The 15,923-nt window shown below is 33.6% G+C and overlaps 1 long non-coding RNA gene across 1 annotated transcript; it reads left to right on the plus strand.

The window, feature by feature from the left end:
* The first annotated feature begins 3,182 nt into the window (after nucleotides 1-3,182).
* LOC127148575 (uncharacterized) lies at nucleotides 3,183-5,962 on the plus strand. The gene is made up of 5 exons (XR_007819665.1): nucleotides 3,183-3,401; nucleotides 3,508-3,592; nucleotides 3,679-3,778; nucleotides 4,025-4,074; nucleotides 4,431-5,962. It is a non-coding gene; the product is annotated as an uncharacterized LOC127148575 (long non-coding RNA).
* The last annotated feature ends 9,961 nt before the right edge of the window (nucleotides 5,963-15,923 follow it).

The following is a 15,923-nucleotide window of genomic DNA, read 5'->3' on the forward strand; positions in this document are numbered from 1 at the left end:
TTGGTCTATAAGCTCGGTTTAATTCTTCTCGGCCTGCCAACAACCCAACCGAGTATTACAACCCTAAACATTCTGGTTTCCTAAAGATATACATAACATGTCGCACCAAAGATGACGCTAACGAAAACAAAGCTTAAGAAATAAAATCCTATTTCAACAATTCTCTAAAATTTCTAGATTTCTAACATAAACTTCAAAGGACTATAACTTTCTCAATACTTAACCAAAATGAGTGTTCTTGATGTATTTCCAGATGATCTGTCAGGTTTGCCACCTGATAGAGAGATTGAGTTCACCATTGAATTATTACCAGGAACAACACCTATTTCACAAGCACCGTATAGAATGGCTCCAAGGCAGCTAAAAGAATTGAAGATACAGTTACAAGAACTAGTTTCAGGCCTAGTGTTTCGCCGTGGGGAGCACCACTGCTATTTGTGAAAAAGAAAGATGGTACCCTCAGATTATGTATTGACTATAGACAGTTAAACAAGGTTACAATACGTAACAAGTATCCTTTACCACGCATCGATGACTTATTTGATCAACTAAGGGGAGCAGCGTTGTTCTCTAAGATTGACTTAAGGTCAGGATACCACCAGTTGAAGGTTAGAGAATCAGATATTGCTAAGACAGCATTTAGAACGAGGTATCGACATTATGAGTTTCTAGTTATGCCATTCGGTTTAACGAATGCGCCAGCGGTTTTCATGGATCTCATGAACAGGATCTTCCATCAGTATTTAGATCAGTTTGTGATTGTGTTCATTGATGATATATTAGTTTACTCGGTTGATAGAGAATCCCATGAGGAACATTTGAGGATTGTTCTACAGACTTTACGTGATAAACAATTATACGCTAAGTTCAGCAAATGTGAGTTCTGGTAGGAACAAGTAGTATTTTTGGGACATGTAGTTTCAGCAAAAGGAGTTAGTGTCGATCCAGAAAAAGTAGAAGCGGTTGTCAATTGTGAAAGACCAACTAGTGCGACAGAAGTACGTAGTTTTCTAGGTTTGGCAGGATACTATAGGCGTTTTATTGAGGATTTCTCTCGATTGGCATTGCCTTTGACCGCTTTGACAAGGAAGAATGTTAAGTTTGAGTGTTCAAATAAATGCAAGCAAAGTTTTCAGGAATTGAAGAAAAGACTAGTCACAACACCTATTTTAGCACTTCCTGTAATTGGGAAGGACTATGTGATTTATTGTGATGCTTCAAGGCTAGGATTAGGTTGTATGCTTATGCAAGATGGGAATGTAATAGCTTATGCTTCAAGGTAGTTGAAGGAGCATGAGTGTAATTACCCTACCCATGATCTTGAGCTAGCAGCAGTTGTTTTAGCACTAAAAATCTGGAGACACTATTTGTTCGGGGAAAAGTGCCATATTTTCACAGATCATAAAAGTCTGAAGTATATTTTTGATCAGAAAAAGCTAAATCTGTGACAAAGGCGATGACTATAATTGATTAAAGATTATGATTGTACTATAGAGTATCATGCAGGTAAGGCCAACGTAGTAGCAGATGCATTAAGTAGGAAGTCAAGACTTCCAAAGAGTGCCTTGTGTGGTATTCGAGTAGCTTTGTTGAATGAGTTAAGAGGTTCCAAGGCAGTAGTAACTACAGAGGATTCAGGAAGTCTCTTAGCTCAATTTCAGGTTTGGTCTTCTCTAGTAACTGAGATTGTAAGAAGACAGTCAGAAGACAGTAATTTACAGAAGAAGTTTGAGAAATCCAAGAAAGGCTTGAGGTGGAGTTTGAGCTGAGAACAGATGGAGCTATTGTTAAACAGGGAAGATTATGTGTTCCGAATATCAGTGAGCTTAAGAATGCTATTCTAGAAGAAGCTCACAGTTCAGCTTACGCTATGCATCCAGGTAGCACCAAGATGTACAAAACTTTAAATAAGACTTATTGGTGGTCTAGAATGAAGCAAGAGATAGCTGAATATGTTGATAGATGTTTGATTTGTCAACAGGTTAAACCAGTAAGACAGAGGCCAGGAGGATTTCTTAATCCTTTGCCAGTGCCAGAGTGGAAATGGGAGCATATTACTATGGATTTTCTATTTGGATTACCTCGTACATCCAGTGGACATGATGGTATATGGGTAATAGTAGACAGACTCACCAATACGGCACGATTTATACCGATTAAAGCGACATCTACATTAGACCAGCTAGCTAGATTATATGTTGATAAGATTGTGAGTCAGTATGGAGTACCAGTGTCTATAGTTTCAGATAGGGATCCAAGGTTTACTTCTAAATTTTGGCCTAGTTTACAGAAAGCAATGGGACCAAGTACATCATTTCATCCCCAAACAGATGGTCAGTCCGAGAGGACCATCCAAACTTTAGAGAACATGTTGAGAGCATGTGCCCTTCAACTTAAAGGAAGTTTGGATACCCACTTGCCACTTATGGAGTTTGCTTATAATAATAGCTATCAGTCTAGTATCAGTATGGCACCATATGAGGCCTTATACGGGAGACCATGCAGAACTCTTGTTTACTCGAATGAAGTGGGAGAGCGAAAGTTAGTTGGTCATGAGTTGGTTCAGGTTACGACTAACAATATTAAGTTGATCAGAGAAAATATGAGGATAGCCCAAGATCTACAGAAAAGTTATGCGGATAAGCGACGAAGAAACCTAGAATACCATGTATCCATGTTAAGAAAATATATACCAGATCCATCACATGTGTTGCAAGAGCAACCCGTTGAATTAAAAGAAGATTTGAGTTATGTTGAAGAACCAATTCAGATTCTCGACAGAAAGGAACAAGTTTTGAGAAACAAAACGATTCCACTCATAAAGGTTTTGTGGAGACATCATGGAATGGAGGAGGCAACTTGGGAACCAGAAGATCAGATGAAAAAGCGATACCCGATACTTTTCAGTTAAGGACATTCTAAATTTCGAGGAAGAAATTTTCTAAGGGAAAGGTAAGTTGTAAACCCGATATTTTCTTGGTTTAATTTCTTTAAATGTGGAAAAAAAGAGAAAATGGAAATTAAGTGTAAATATATATATATATATATATATTTATATTAAATAGTTTTATTAAATAAATTAAAGAAAAGAAAGAAAAGAAAGGATAAAAAGAAGAAAAAGAGAAGAAAATTTCATTTTTTCTTTTCTTCTTCTTCTTCTCTTCACTTCACCGCCAAGCATTTTGAAGACAAATTCTCATCCAAATTCCATTCTTTTCCTTCTTCAATTTGCAGAGAACATTTAAGAGAGATTTTGGAAGAAGAAGAGAAATTTTACTAGAATTTTGAGGTTGAAGAATAGGAGAGAACTCAAGCAAAGTGTATCCATGGCTGAATTTTAGTTCATTCTGCACATCACTGGTTTTTAATTCGGTTTGAACTCTTCAAAAAGGAACTAAGAGGTGAGGTTTACATTTACTGAAATTTAGCTCATTTTCAAAAAAACTTTATGAAGAAAGTTGGAGCAAATTCGGATATTCATTAGGTGCTTTTTTATGAAGAAAACAGGGCAGTTGGTTTTCACTCGAAATCAGGAGGTCTCTTGTTTTTCATGTATTTTAGTGTGTACCGGTGAAGTTAGAATCTCTATTTGGTATGGTTGGAAAGCTTATTCAATTTACTACAAATTTCATGAAGAAAACATGAACCAAAAACGACTAAAACTCAGCTAAATTTTAGGGACAAGTTAAAGAGGTCGCGTGCACGCGATTCTGGAAGTGGTTCTGTTTCAAGGGTTATCTGAGTTTATGTACGGGGAATCAGATTTATATGTCTTCAGGTAAGTTTTAGAGGATCACATAATGAAGATTTTGATATAAAGAACAGGCATTTTGGTTAAGTATTGAGAAAGTTATAGTCATTTGAAGTTTATGTTAGAAATCTGGAATTTTCAGAGAGTTGTTGAAATAGGATTTTATTTATTAAGCTTTGTTTTCGTGAGCGTCATCTTTGGTGCGACATGTTATGTATATCTTTAGGAAACCAGAATGTTTAGAGTTTTAATACTCGGTTGGATTGTTGGCAGGCTGAGAAGAATTAAACCGAGCTTATAGACCAAGGATTTAGCCCAAGACGGTGAGTGACAAAACCAACTTTGAAATAGAATCCATAACTGTTATTATGATTGAATGCGATAAATGTTTACTTACGAAGCTATGAAAGGTATTTGAATTTCATGACTATTTTAAAGTATACATTTGGAGACTAGATTTCTTAAAGAAATTTATGCTAGCACGTAGATATTAAATGTTTGGAAAGTATTTAAACCACAATGTTTTAAGCAAAGCATGAATTAGTAAGAAGTTTTGTTTTAAAAACTACAGTTTTCCACGAAAGAGCAGAGTAAAGTTTGAGCTTTGTGTAAAATTTATAAGCAGACATGTTTTAATATTTTTAGATGATTTATGAAATTTTCATTAACTACATGACAGAGATCTTGAGCCTTAGGCTAGAGATTACCCTGTGCACACTGGTTAGATTCCGTTGTTGACGTTGAGTGTACTCCGTAACAACGATGCTGTCGTGAGTGCTGGACGGGCCCCACTACGACAAAGACGATGGGAGTGTTGGGCGGAGCCCACTACATCGTAGAGCTTGTAAACGTTGTTGTACTAGTTGTACCCTACACAACGTAGATTTGTCATGTTAGTTAAAATTCTTCGATATACTTGATATGCCTTGCTAGATTTCAATGATGAACATGCTGAGTATTTAAGGAAGCTATTCTTACTACTACACGTTTACATTTACGACTTGTATAAACAGATTTATATGTGTAAAGTTTTCACGTGCTCTTATCTTTAAATTCATAGTTTTAAACTGAGTCACTCATTGAGCTTCATAGCTCACCCTTTCCAAAATGTTTTACCCATTTTCTAGGTAGAGATCGAGTTTCCGATGCCTGATAGACTGCCTTAGTCTGTTGAAGCTCCATTATCGATTGCCAGTACGTGTTTTGAGTTGGGCATAGAGTCTGTTGTGTTATGATGTATATACACCCTTGTATGTTATAGATACTCCACAGTTTGTATAAGCTTTAGGAGCTGTAGTTGTGTAAATTTTTGTTGGTTATATTTTGAATAAGGTGTCTTTAGGTTTACCTATGAAATAAGTAAATTTTGAGGTACACTTCAGGTATGTGTTTGACTAGCCTAGGATCCGCTGTGTTTTGTTGCATGCATAATAGTTTATATACTAGATTGGCAAGTTCATCACATGAAAGTTTTAAGTAGAGTCGACAGATACAGGCACAGAAAAGCGTTATTCGTCGGCTTCACGCCATCTTTCGGTCTAAGGTAGCAGGTAGTCCGGGAGGAGGTGTGACGGCTCCTCTAATGAACAACCTATTTAATTTATGGTCCAACCACTAAACGGAAACCGCTCTCGTGCCATAGAGAGGGTAGGGCCCTTTATTCAAGTCTCGGAGACACCATTTAAGGGAACACTTATCTACTTACCCTACAGTCGGGAAGGAGTGAATTTCATCTTGTGTGATTATGTTTCTAGCTCTCCACTCGGTCTTGTCCTTAAAATGATAAGCATATTGAGTCAAAAATCTGGTCACTCTCACCCATACAAATCAAAGGATAATTTCTCGTAAATAGGAGTTCATAATACACTCATGATTAAGATTAAGTTACCTAGGTCATCCCAATGAAATAGAAACCCAACTAGTTAACGGAGTTACATCTAGTGATTAGTATTTCGTGGTCTAGTCTTATGCAAACTCATTGCATAGAATACCCTCACTCACATGTCGCATACATGAACGCATTGGATCAATGTGTTTGTATCAAATACAAAGTGTGTCGTATCCATAGTGTTACCAAGATAAGGTACCCAACCTTAACCTTATACTATAGACCCTTTAAGCTGATCTTGAACATTGATCCACGTGTGTCTATACATACTGTTCAAGACTCATCAAACAACTTAGGATGTTGGTTTATTGGATTTAGGTTATTAAGACAAAACTAATAATATAATCAATAACACTTATCGAAATTATAATAATAAAACACTTTATTAATAACGGTCAATGGAATATATTTACTATCTACGAGTTTTAGAACATAAAATCCAATAAAAAGGCATCTAACGAAATTGAAATGTACCATAAGGACATGTAAATGTCATCTTATGCTAATCTTATGGTGCAATTGTGATATGGTTGTACCCAGAGAAGCCATCTAGAAAGCAATAAAATTCCTTTTCAGCAAGTCTATCCAACATTTGATTAATGAAAGACATGGGGAAGTGATCTTTCTTTGTTGCCGCATTCACCTTGCGGTAATCCATACAAATCTTCCTCCTCGTGACTGTTTGCATTAGAATCAATTCATTTTTCTCATTCTTTATAACAGTTATCCTGCCTTTCTTAGGAGCACATTGGACTAGGCTAACACATTCATTATTTACGATTAGATAAATTACCCCTACATCAAGCCACTTAATAATTTATTTCTTGACGACTTCTTTCATCGAAAGGGTTTAATTTCATTTGGAATTGAATGGTGCTCTCTTGACCCTCTTCCAATCTAATCTTATGCATGCAATAGGATGGACTTATGCCTTAGATATCCACTAGGGTCTATCCTATCGCTTTCTCGTAATGTTTTAACATATTCAATAACGCCTTTTCTTTCGCTGCATCCAAGTGGGTGGAGATGATGACTGGTAGAGTGTCATTCTCCCCCAAATGTGCATACTTCAGGTGGTTGGGTAAAGGCTTGGGCTCTAACTCTAGTGGTTCTTTGATTGATGGCTTTGTCTTCTTCTCGTCTTTGGTTTACAGATCCAAAGACTCAAACTTCATTTTGCCAGACATGGCATTTACTTTTGCCAATATATAACTTGGTTCTTCTTCTCCAAAGAATTTTTCAGTGCTAAATAGCTCATGGTAGGCTTCTTCCCCGCAATACTCTCATCCAAGGGACTCTATCATGCTGCAATTTTCATCATCAGCGGAGAACTTCATTTCATTGACAACGTTGAACTTAATTTCTTCATCATTAACATGCATTATAAACTCCCCTTGGTGGACGTCTATGAGTGCATGACCAGTTGACAGGAATGGCTGCCCCAAAATTATTGGAACCTCCTGATTAGCTTTGTAATCCATAATAACGAAATCATGTATTATTCATAAACTCAAATTCAAGCATAAAAAGTATTTAATCATAAATAGCAGTTTAGAAATCACTTTCGATTGTTTTGTCACTCACAACCTTAGGCTAGTTCCCTGTTGTGTAGACCGGACCTATTTTCTCTTGGCCTGTCAAACAAACAAAAACCAAGCATTAAAACCTCAAATAGTCTTTTCTTTTGATACTAAACTTATGATGACGCACAAAAGATAAAATTCATCAATTCTAAACTTTAGACATAAAATAACATTTCACAAATTTCTCAAGAATTTTCAAGATTCAACAACCTAACTTCAAATACTCATAACTTCCTCAATACCTGACCAAAATTAATGTACTTTAGATTAAACTCTTTATGTTGAAGCTTTCTACAACTTACATGAAGGAAAGAAAATGATATTCTCAACAGATTGTTATAGAAAATTCTCGAAACACAAGTAGTCCAAATTCAGCTCTTCTGCTAACCTTTGATTTTCTCCTGGAATTAAACTTAATTCCACTCATTTTGGCTTATGATTTCCTCATAAACATTGTAGAAAATTTAATAAGCTTTTCAACCATACCAAATAGATCTTTTAAATCAATCTGTATAATACGAAACACTAAAAAAAGACAGAGACTTTATGAATTCACACACAAATATGTTACCAGATTGCCTATTCAAAAATCATTAATTTAACATCAAAATTTGGTCAAGCTTCCTTCCCAATATTTGTTATAAATTGAATGAAGTTTCAAACATAATAAACCTTACTTTTAATTCCTTCTGAGTAGTTCAAATCGACTTAAAAACTAGAGAATGTCTGTGAACACCAAGCTTTTGCCATGGCTGTCTCTTCCTTCAAGCTTTTCTTCATCTCCTTCACCTCAATTCACAGCCCTTTCCCTTCTTCTTCTTCCTTGGATTCTACCTTAAGATCCCTCTAAAAGTATGGTGAAAATGGATGAAGATATGATTTGGGTGGTGGAAAAGTCTATTAAAAAAACAAAGCATTGAAAACTTCTTCTCATTTCCTTCTCTTCCTATTTTTAGTTCTCTTTTAAAAATAAATATATAAAAATAATATATATAATTATTTGGGATCTTTTAAAAACTATAACAAAGTAGTAAAATATTTATACTGTATAGAACAATTCCAAAAATGGAAAAGCCCATAGGCCTATAATGAAATATAACAAAAATGCCCCGTCAATGACGCCGTCAACAACGTGCATAATATATTTGGTGTACGATTGTTTATATTTGGCTATTGTTTAGTGCATGATCGTTTAGATTTGATCGTTTAGATTTGGATAGCCAAATCTAGATGATTTATTTTTTCAATTCTATCGTTTAATTTGGTTACACGATCATTTTGATTTGATTGTTTAGATTTGGGTAGCCAAATCTAAACGATTTTTTTTCAAAATTTGGTACACGATCGTTTAGATTTGGATAAATGAATTTTTCAAGATTATTATGGTACACGATCGTTTAGATTTGGATAAATGAATTTTTTCAAGTTTTTTCTAGTACACGATCGTTTAGATTTGGCTATATATAGGAAATTAACATAAATGTTCAAGAAATTAAAAACAAGAAATGAAGGTTCAAATGTATGCTTATGCCAAGATCTCCGACAACGACGCTAATCGAAAGGAAAACTAAATTGTGGTAGATAGTTAATGGATTGAAGATGAAAAATTCATGCAAATATTAAAGAATTACTAAAGAATTATGTCAGCATTTTAAAGAATGCAATCGTATAAAAGTTAGGAAATGGAATCTACCTCAATATCATTTTCAAGATTACTTATTTAAACCCAACATACCGAAAGATGAAAACAAAGTATAGTAGAGTCTGGGTCAAATCTAAGGGATCTTGTCAAGAATTAATCAAATCATTATAATTTCAAGAGCATAAGAAAAATTGTAACAATAATTTGGGAATTTGAAACAATCATGTAACCAAGTAAAGTACACAAAAAAAAGGAAGTGTTAAGCTCCAAGAATCAATTAAAAGTAGGGGTTCTTTAAGATTGGAAAAATTAGGGAATTTTTAGTGTGCAACATCCATTCTATAATCGAGTTTAAAATGAAAATTGCAATATCTGAGATCCTTGATCAACTAATTTAGGAATCGAAAGCCTTATTTGATTCTTGGAATAATTGTCTCAATTTATTGGTTAAAACGTAAGACTTACAATTAACTAAACTATTTCTTGTTCATAGTGTTTTCATTTTGAACAATTTTCAAAGAAGTGTATTAAGATTAAGAGGGTCCCTATCAAGAGTTATTAGAATATGAAAAACCTCCAACTTCTAACTGATGGAAAGCATACGAACACAGTGGAAAACAAAATCGGATTTTTTACCCTAATTGCAACTAAACTTGATTTAATGATTAACATGCATGCTAAACACAACACTAATTACATTAAATTAGGGTTAAAAGAAATACTTACCTTTGTAGCATCCCGAAGCTCCAAATCTTCTCCCGAACTCGAACCGGACCACTACTAGAGTTGACCCATTATTCTCTGGACTTAGAATCGAGTTGTAGGACCCATTTAAAGTAGGAAAATTAAGAAAAAGATTGAATTTGGAGATGGATTTTGGTGTGAGACTTGAGAGAGAAAAATGTTTACTTGTTGTAATTCAAAATTACAAAAATGGCAAAAAAAAAAAATTTCAAAATGAAAAATGCCCCTCAAATAGACTAATTACATGCGAAAATTGCATGTAATTGGACCACCAAAGCCCAACACCTCACAATCCACTATCCATTAGTGGATTGATTCACCATTCGATTTTCTCTTAGTGGGCTTGGTGTCATCACCATAAGCTTCCACATAGCCCACCAAGAGTTAGTGAAATTATTCAACAAAATGTTGGATTTTCCCACTAACTTTGGTCAATGGACAAAATGGTCATTTGACCATTCTAGTCAAAGTCAAACTTTGACTTTTCAAGTCAAAAGTCAACATTTTGACTTGTTACCATTTTGTCCAACTTGACTCATTTCGACCTTTCGAGCATGAATCCGCATTCATTTTCTTGAAATTCAAATCATATTTGAATATAAAGCCGATCAAAGTTTGACTTTTTAAAGTAAAAAGTCAACATTTTGACTTTTCACAACTTTGACCATTTCCATCAATTTCGAGCTTCCGAATATGAATCCATATTCATATTTTTAACATTTAAACCATATTTAAACATAAAGCCCTATAACCAATGACTATATCACATATATTCGTTGGTTTCTCTCTCTTTACCTAATTTGAACAATTCAAATTATTCCAACATATTGTTCTAAGTTAATTCCGTATGAGCTAGTAGGGAAACCTAATGGACCTATAGATCGTGGGTTACAACGATTCGAGATTAACTGGCTAAACCATTTTAGACCAAGTGAATCAACATTCGTTAACTAACGGGTTATTCCACTAAAGTCTCGTAGTTGCACTCCCATCACTATAGATATATTTGTGTCCATTTGATATAATCATGATCAGTAAGTTAATCCTTCATAGGTTGTTTGTAATCTCGGCTAGGACAAAATACCGTTTTACACACGAGACTATATCTTGTTCCTTATGTCCCACTGATCCACTATTGAACATTTGGTTTAAGGTCCAACCTATAAACCCAATCCCTCTCGGGCCAATGAGAGGGCGGGATCCCTTGTTCAAGAATTGAATTCAGTTTTTAAGGTAACAACCTATCTACTAACCTTAAAACGGGTAGGAGTGAATTCCATATTGCACTCTATGTCCCTAGCCATCCATCTGGTGTTACCCCTGAAATGGGAGGTTTGTTGGGCTAGCGACAATTGAGCTGCCCTCACCTTTGCAAATCTAAGAATAATACCGTTTGAAAAAAAGTTCATAGTTAGCTTAGAATTAAAGTCACCTAGGTCAACATAAACGAAATAGTTAGTTTATATAGTCAACGGTGTTATAACTTAAAAATGGCTGTTTCATAGTTCCAGTCTTATGTAAACTCTTTACATAGGATGCCCCCACTTCCATGTCTCTACATGAACGATTTAGGATCACTTTGTTTGTACAAACTACAAAGCGGGCCACATCCATAGTGATTCTAGAATAAGGCGCCCAACCTTATTCATTCACTATAGACCGTTTGGACTATATACTTGAACTTAATCCAAGTTTATGTCTCTACATAAAGTTCAAGTCTACACTAGATAACCTTTGGACCTTAGTTTATTGGCTTCAAGATTATAATATTCAATTTTCACTAATAAGTCCTCAATAACAACTTTATTGAGTAGAATATAATTTTAAACTACAAACTACGAGTTTTAGGACATAAATTCCAACAAACTTCCAATTGGACTAAAACTCCTAGTAAGAGAAAAAAATATTGAATTTAATCGTGAGAGAATTATTTATATGAGTTCAATAAACATATGAGTACAACAACCTAGGCAATATACCCACTCTTCCACTAGTCCTTGTGTGCAAACTTCGTAGACCTAAACTATTTAGGTGACCTTCAAACAATTTAGCCATGAAGGACTTTGTAAATTAAACAGCCACAAATTTGCTCAACAATTGTCGGAGTTCCTATAGCGTCACTACGATGCACAATTACCCAAATAAAGTAGTACGCTTTAACTTTATGCTTATTCAAACTACTACTCCTCCATTTAGAGTGAATAATGATTTTGATATAAACTTTCTAGTATCTTTACAAATCAAAATCAGTGTATCCAATAAGGACTAGATCCTTAGTTCTATACACAAGCACTTAGTCTTTTAAATTTCTAAACTATTTTAAAAATATACTTAACGACAATCTAACTCTTTTGAAATTCTACATTTTATATCTAGACAACATTTTGTCTATATAAGATGCTTAAGACTGTCTAGAATTATGTTCTTGCAATTCCAAACAATTTGAAGCTTCAGAACGCATTGTACATTTCCAAATCTCTTATTTGAAAGTGCATAGCTAGTCATTTCTAGACATCAGATAGATAATCTACATCATTCATTGCTTTTTCATATAGTTAATGGATCCTCTTAAACCATCATCGACTATGGCGATTTGGTTTTCGATAAAACAAGGTTACGGTCAGGCTGATGAACAACCCTCCCACTACTTCGAGGCACTCATAACTTTTGAGAAGGATGTGACTAACCATATTCCCTAGTTTTATCAACTACTTTAGTGGATGAACTAGGTTTATCTATAACATCTTTGAAAATCTTACTCAAAATTTACTACGTGGTTTGATGATTCATTATAATGCGAACCATGTCTAACAAGACTTAGTTTCTTCTTTTTGATACACCATTCTACTTAGGTGTATTAGATGCAGAGAGTTGTGACCGGATTCCATGTTTTATCAAATAGTCTTGGAATCTTAAGTCCACATACTCTCCACCTCGATCTAATCGAAATGTCTTTATAGTTTTACCTAATTAACTTTAGTCTTCAATTCTCTAAACTTTTCAAGAGAATCAAACTTGTGATGCAATAGGTAAACATGACCAAAATCAATAAAATTGATGAAAAAATCATACCCTCTTTGAACTTTGACATTGGTCCAAAGAGGTCCAAATGTACGAGCTCTAATCGTATTTTGGTTTTGAGACCGTTTTCTAGTAAAACATCTTTTTGGTCATTTTCCATTTTAAGATAAGACTCACATGAAGGTAAAGAGTCATTTTCTAACTAATTTAGAAGTCTACTCTTAACCAATCTTTCAATCGCATTGAGATTTATGTGATCAAATCTTAAGTACTATAATGGCGTTAGAAGAAACCTTCTTGTCTTTTATGCTAAACATTTCAGTATTAAAGACAAAATTTGCTTTATTTGGTCTTAACCTATATATAAGTTGTTTATATATAGTAGAACAAAATTGAATACTTTTTATAGAAAGATGAACATTTCATTTGATTTCAAAAAATATTCTTCACATTTGTTCTAAAATACAAGAGAAAGATATTAAATTTCTCAACTTCTTGAGAAGCATATAAAACAATGTTAAGTATAAAATATCTATCTAATAACTTTAGATCTCCCACTGCTTCAGCCAAGACAGCCTTTTTTGTTCCAAACTACAAACTACAAACTACAAGTTTTAGAACATAAATTCCAACACTAACAAGATTTCTTAAAGCAATTTCAAATGAAAAAAAGATGCAAGAATCAATTTTAGACAAAAGAAACTTGTTGATGAATTTTTTTGAAGATGTCATTATTACATAATATTCATCCAAATGTGATTTTGGAGAGGAGTGAAACTAAGCAAATAAATTTTGTAATGCCATCCTAGGCGAGATGGCTACATGATTTGTTGTATTCTTCATGCACATGCCACCATCCTAGGCGAAATGGTCAGGCGTTTTGAGTGTAATAATGACAACATAATTGTATCTTTAATACAAATCAATCAAACGTTTTAATACCATTTTATAATTAATTTCCAACATTATTCTCCATTAAATCAAACATTTTCATAATTAATTTTCCAATTAATTCCTTATGTCTCTTTTTAGTCTCATCATCCTATATAAACACTCTACTTTTTCATTTGAAAACAGAGAAAAAATAAGAAAAGCTTTCTCTAAAAACTTCCTTTGTGAGATTCCGAGCAAATAGTGTCGATTTGAGTGTTGAGATTCTGATTAGTTTTAGTGCAAAACTAAGTGAAGAACACATCTATTTTATCCTAGGAACGACGATGTATTTGAAATTTGTTGAACAAAGAAGCAGAGCCGTGAAATGTCTTAATGAAAGCGAGATCCGCAAATCAATCATTTTTTAACCTATTTCTATTTTGCAGTACATGTTTTGACTAGGTGACATGCGAATTAGTAGATGTGGTGATCATTTGGTGATTTAACCATTGCATGAGCTGACTAGAGAAGGCGTTCTGACAAGGCGAGATACCAACACATTACGCAAGAACAGAGGTAGCTTTATGTGCTGACATTTTGAAAAAAGGTTAGATTTCCTGCCTAAATTTGCCTATATAAAGGGCTCTATCACTATTAAGAAAAGTAGTCGATCTGGGTCTGAATAATCCATGCTTGAAGGGGCCCGACCCTAGAGAGTGGAGGAAAGGAGTAGCCTTTCCACCGTCTGTAAAATTTTTCTTTATCTTCTTCAGCCAGTCTAAAAGTGAGAGCTTGAGGTTTGGGTGAAGAAGATCCATTCCCCACCTCCCCCTAACTTGTAATGTCATTTTTATTCTTTCCATTTTTGTATTTCTTTAGATTGTATTTGTTTGTATTGTATAGTGGTCGAATACCTATATTCTTTAATACAATGTATATTTTGAAGGGATAAAAAACCCTTTACAGCAGAAGAAATAAAAGAAACCATAACTCAATTTAATTGGAACCTAAAAAATACCAGTACATTGGCAAATAAAATCACAAAATTAATTTCTATGGCTAAGCATGCTTTAAAAAAATTACAGAGAAGTATAAAGAAGAGAAAACTTACGACGTTGACGTCCCTGTATCTACAAAACTCCAAATTGGGCACCATCACTTGAAAACCTTCCTATTCTCTAATTGAGATGGTTTGTGGGAACCAAAATTAGATTGAGGGAATTTTTCCAAAGAGAAAAATTTTTTCTAGAGAGAATGCGATGATCAAAACAAAATTACAGAACTCATTCTACTTTGTTACACAAAGTCAGATGGAAGAAGTGGGAAGTTGAGAGAATAAATGGGAACGTAGGAAAACCACCCAGGTTCCCTATTAACTTAATAATTATTAAATTAATATATATTAAATTAATTAATTAATTTAATTAAATAATTAATCAATTTAATAATTCATTAAATCATATTTAATTAATTTTCATTTAAATCATATTTAAATGAATATCTCTTGCATAACCTATAGCTTTAATTTAATTAATTTAATTGAATCAAATTTAATTAAATCAAATTAAACTAAACTATTAACTAATTCTCCAATTAATTAATTTCTAAATTAAGTATCTTATATTTAATTTAATTCAAAATTTGAATCATATTCAAATATAAATTTCTCTCATAACCTATAATTTTAATATGTATCACATACAAATTAAGTTTTAACCTATAGTTTTAATATGAATCTAATTCACATTAAATTAATATTTGAACTCATTTAAATATTTTATTCTCTCATAATATAATTTTCAATCATATCCAAAATTAAAGTAATATAATAAAGTCTAATTAAAATATAAACTTTATATTACAATGTATCAACATACATTATATTAATTCCCAAAGTAAATTTGAACATTTCAAATTACAACCAATGTAAATAAATCTCATTACTCTTTATGAGCTAGGAAGGGGACTTAATGGACCTACAGATCAGAAGCTACAACGATATGAGATTAATTGGCTAAACTCATTAACCACATTAATGGGAAATTGCCAAAAATAGGTTAAAAAAGGGGGGTTAAATGACTTTTGGGATAACTTTTCAAAATGAAGAGTTTTAGGACAATTTAGGTGTGAATGGATAAAAATGTCCTTCATTAAATTTCTCTCTCTCTTTTTCTTTCCCTCTTCCCACGTTCGCTTTCCCTTCTCTTTCGCGTAGAACACTTGAAGTAAAAAAAAAAAATCTCCTTTTGTTGGCTTTTGAAATTTTCCGTTCTACTCTTCGAAGATACTTCGACTCCTTGTCGGTACTCCAGTGCATTTCGTCGCTTCTCCTTTTCAAACCATTCAATCAACTTTGAGCGTTTTCTCTTATTTCAGTGAGTTTTATCCCTAACCCATTTTCAATTTATTTGTTGTAAATGT

Source organism: Cucumis melo, chromosome 3, assembly GCF_025177605.1.
Source record: "Cucumis melo cultivar AY chromosome 3, USDA_Cmelo_AY_1.0, whole genome shotgun sequence".
Classification (NCBI taxonomy): Eukaryota; Viridiplantae; Streptophyta; class Magnoliopsida; order Cucurbitales; family Cucurbitaceae; genus Cucumis; species Cucumis melo.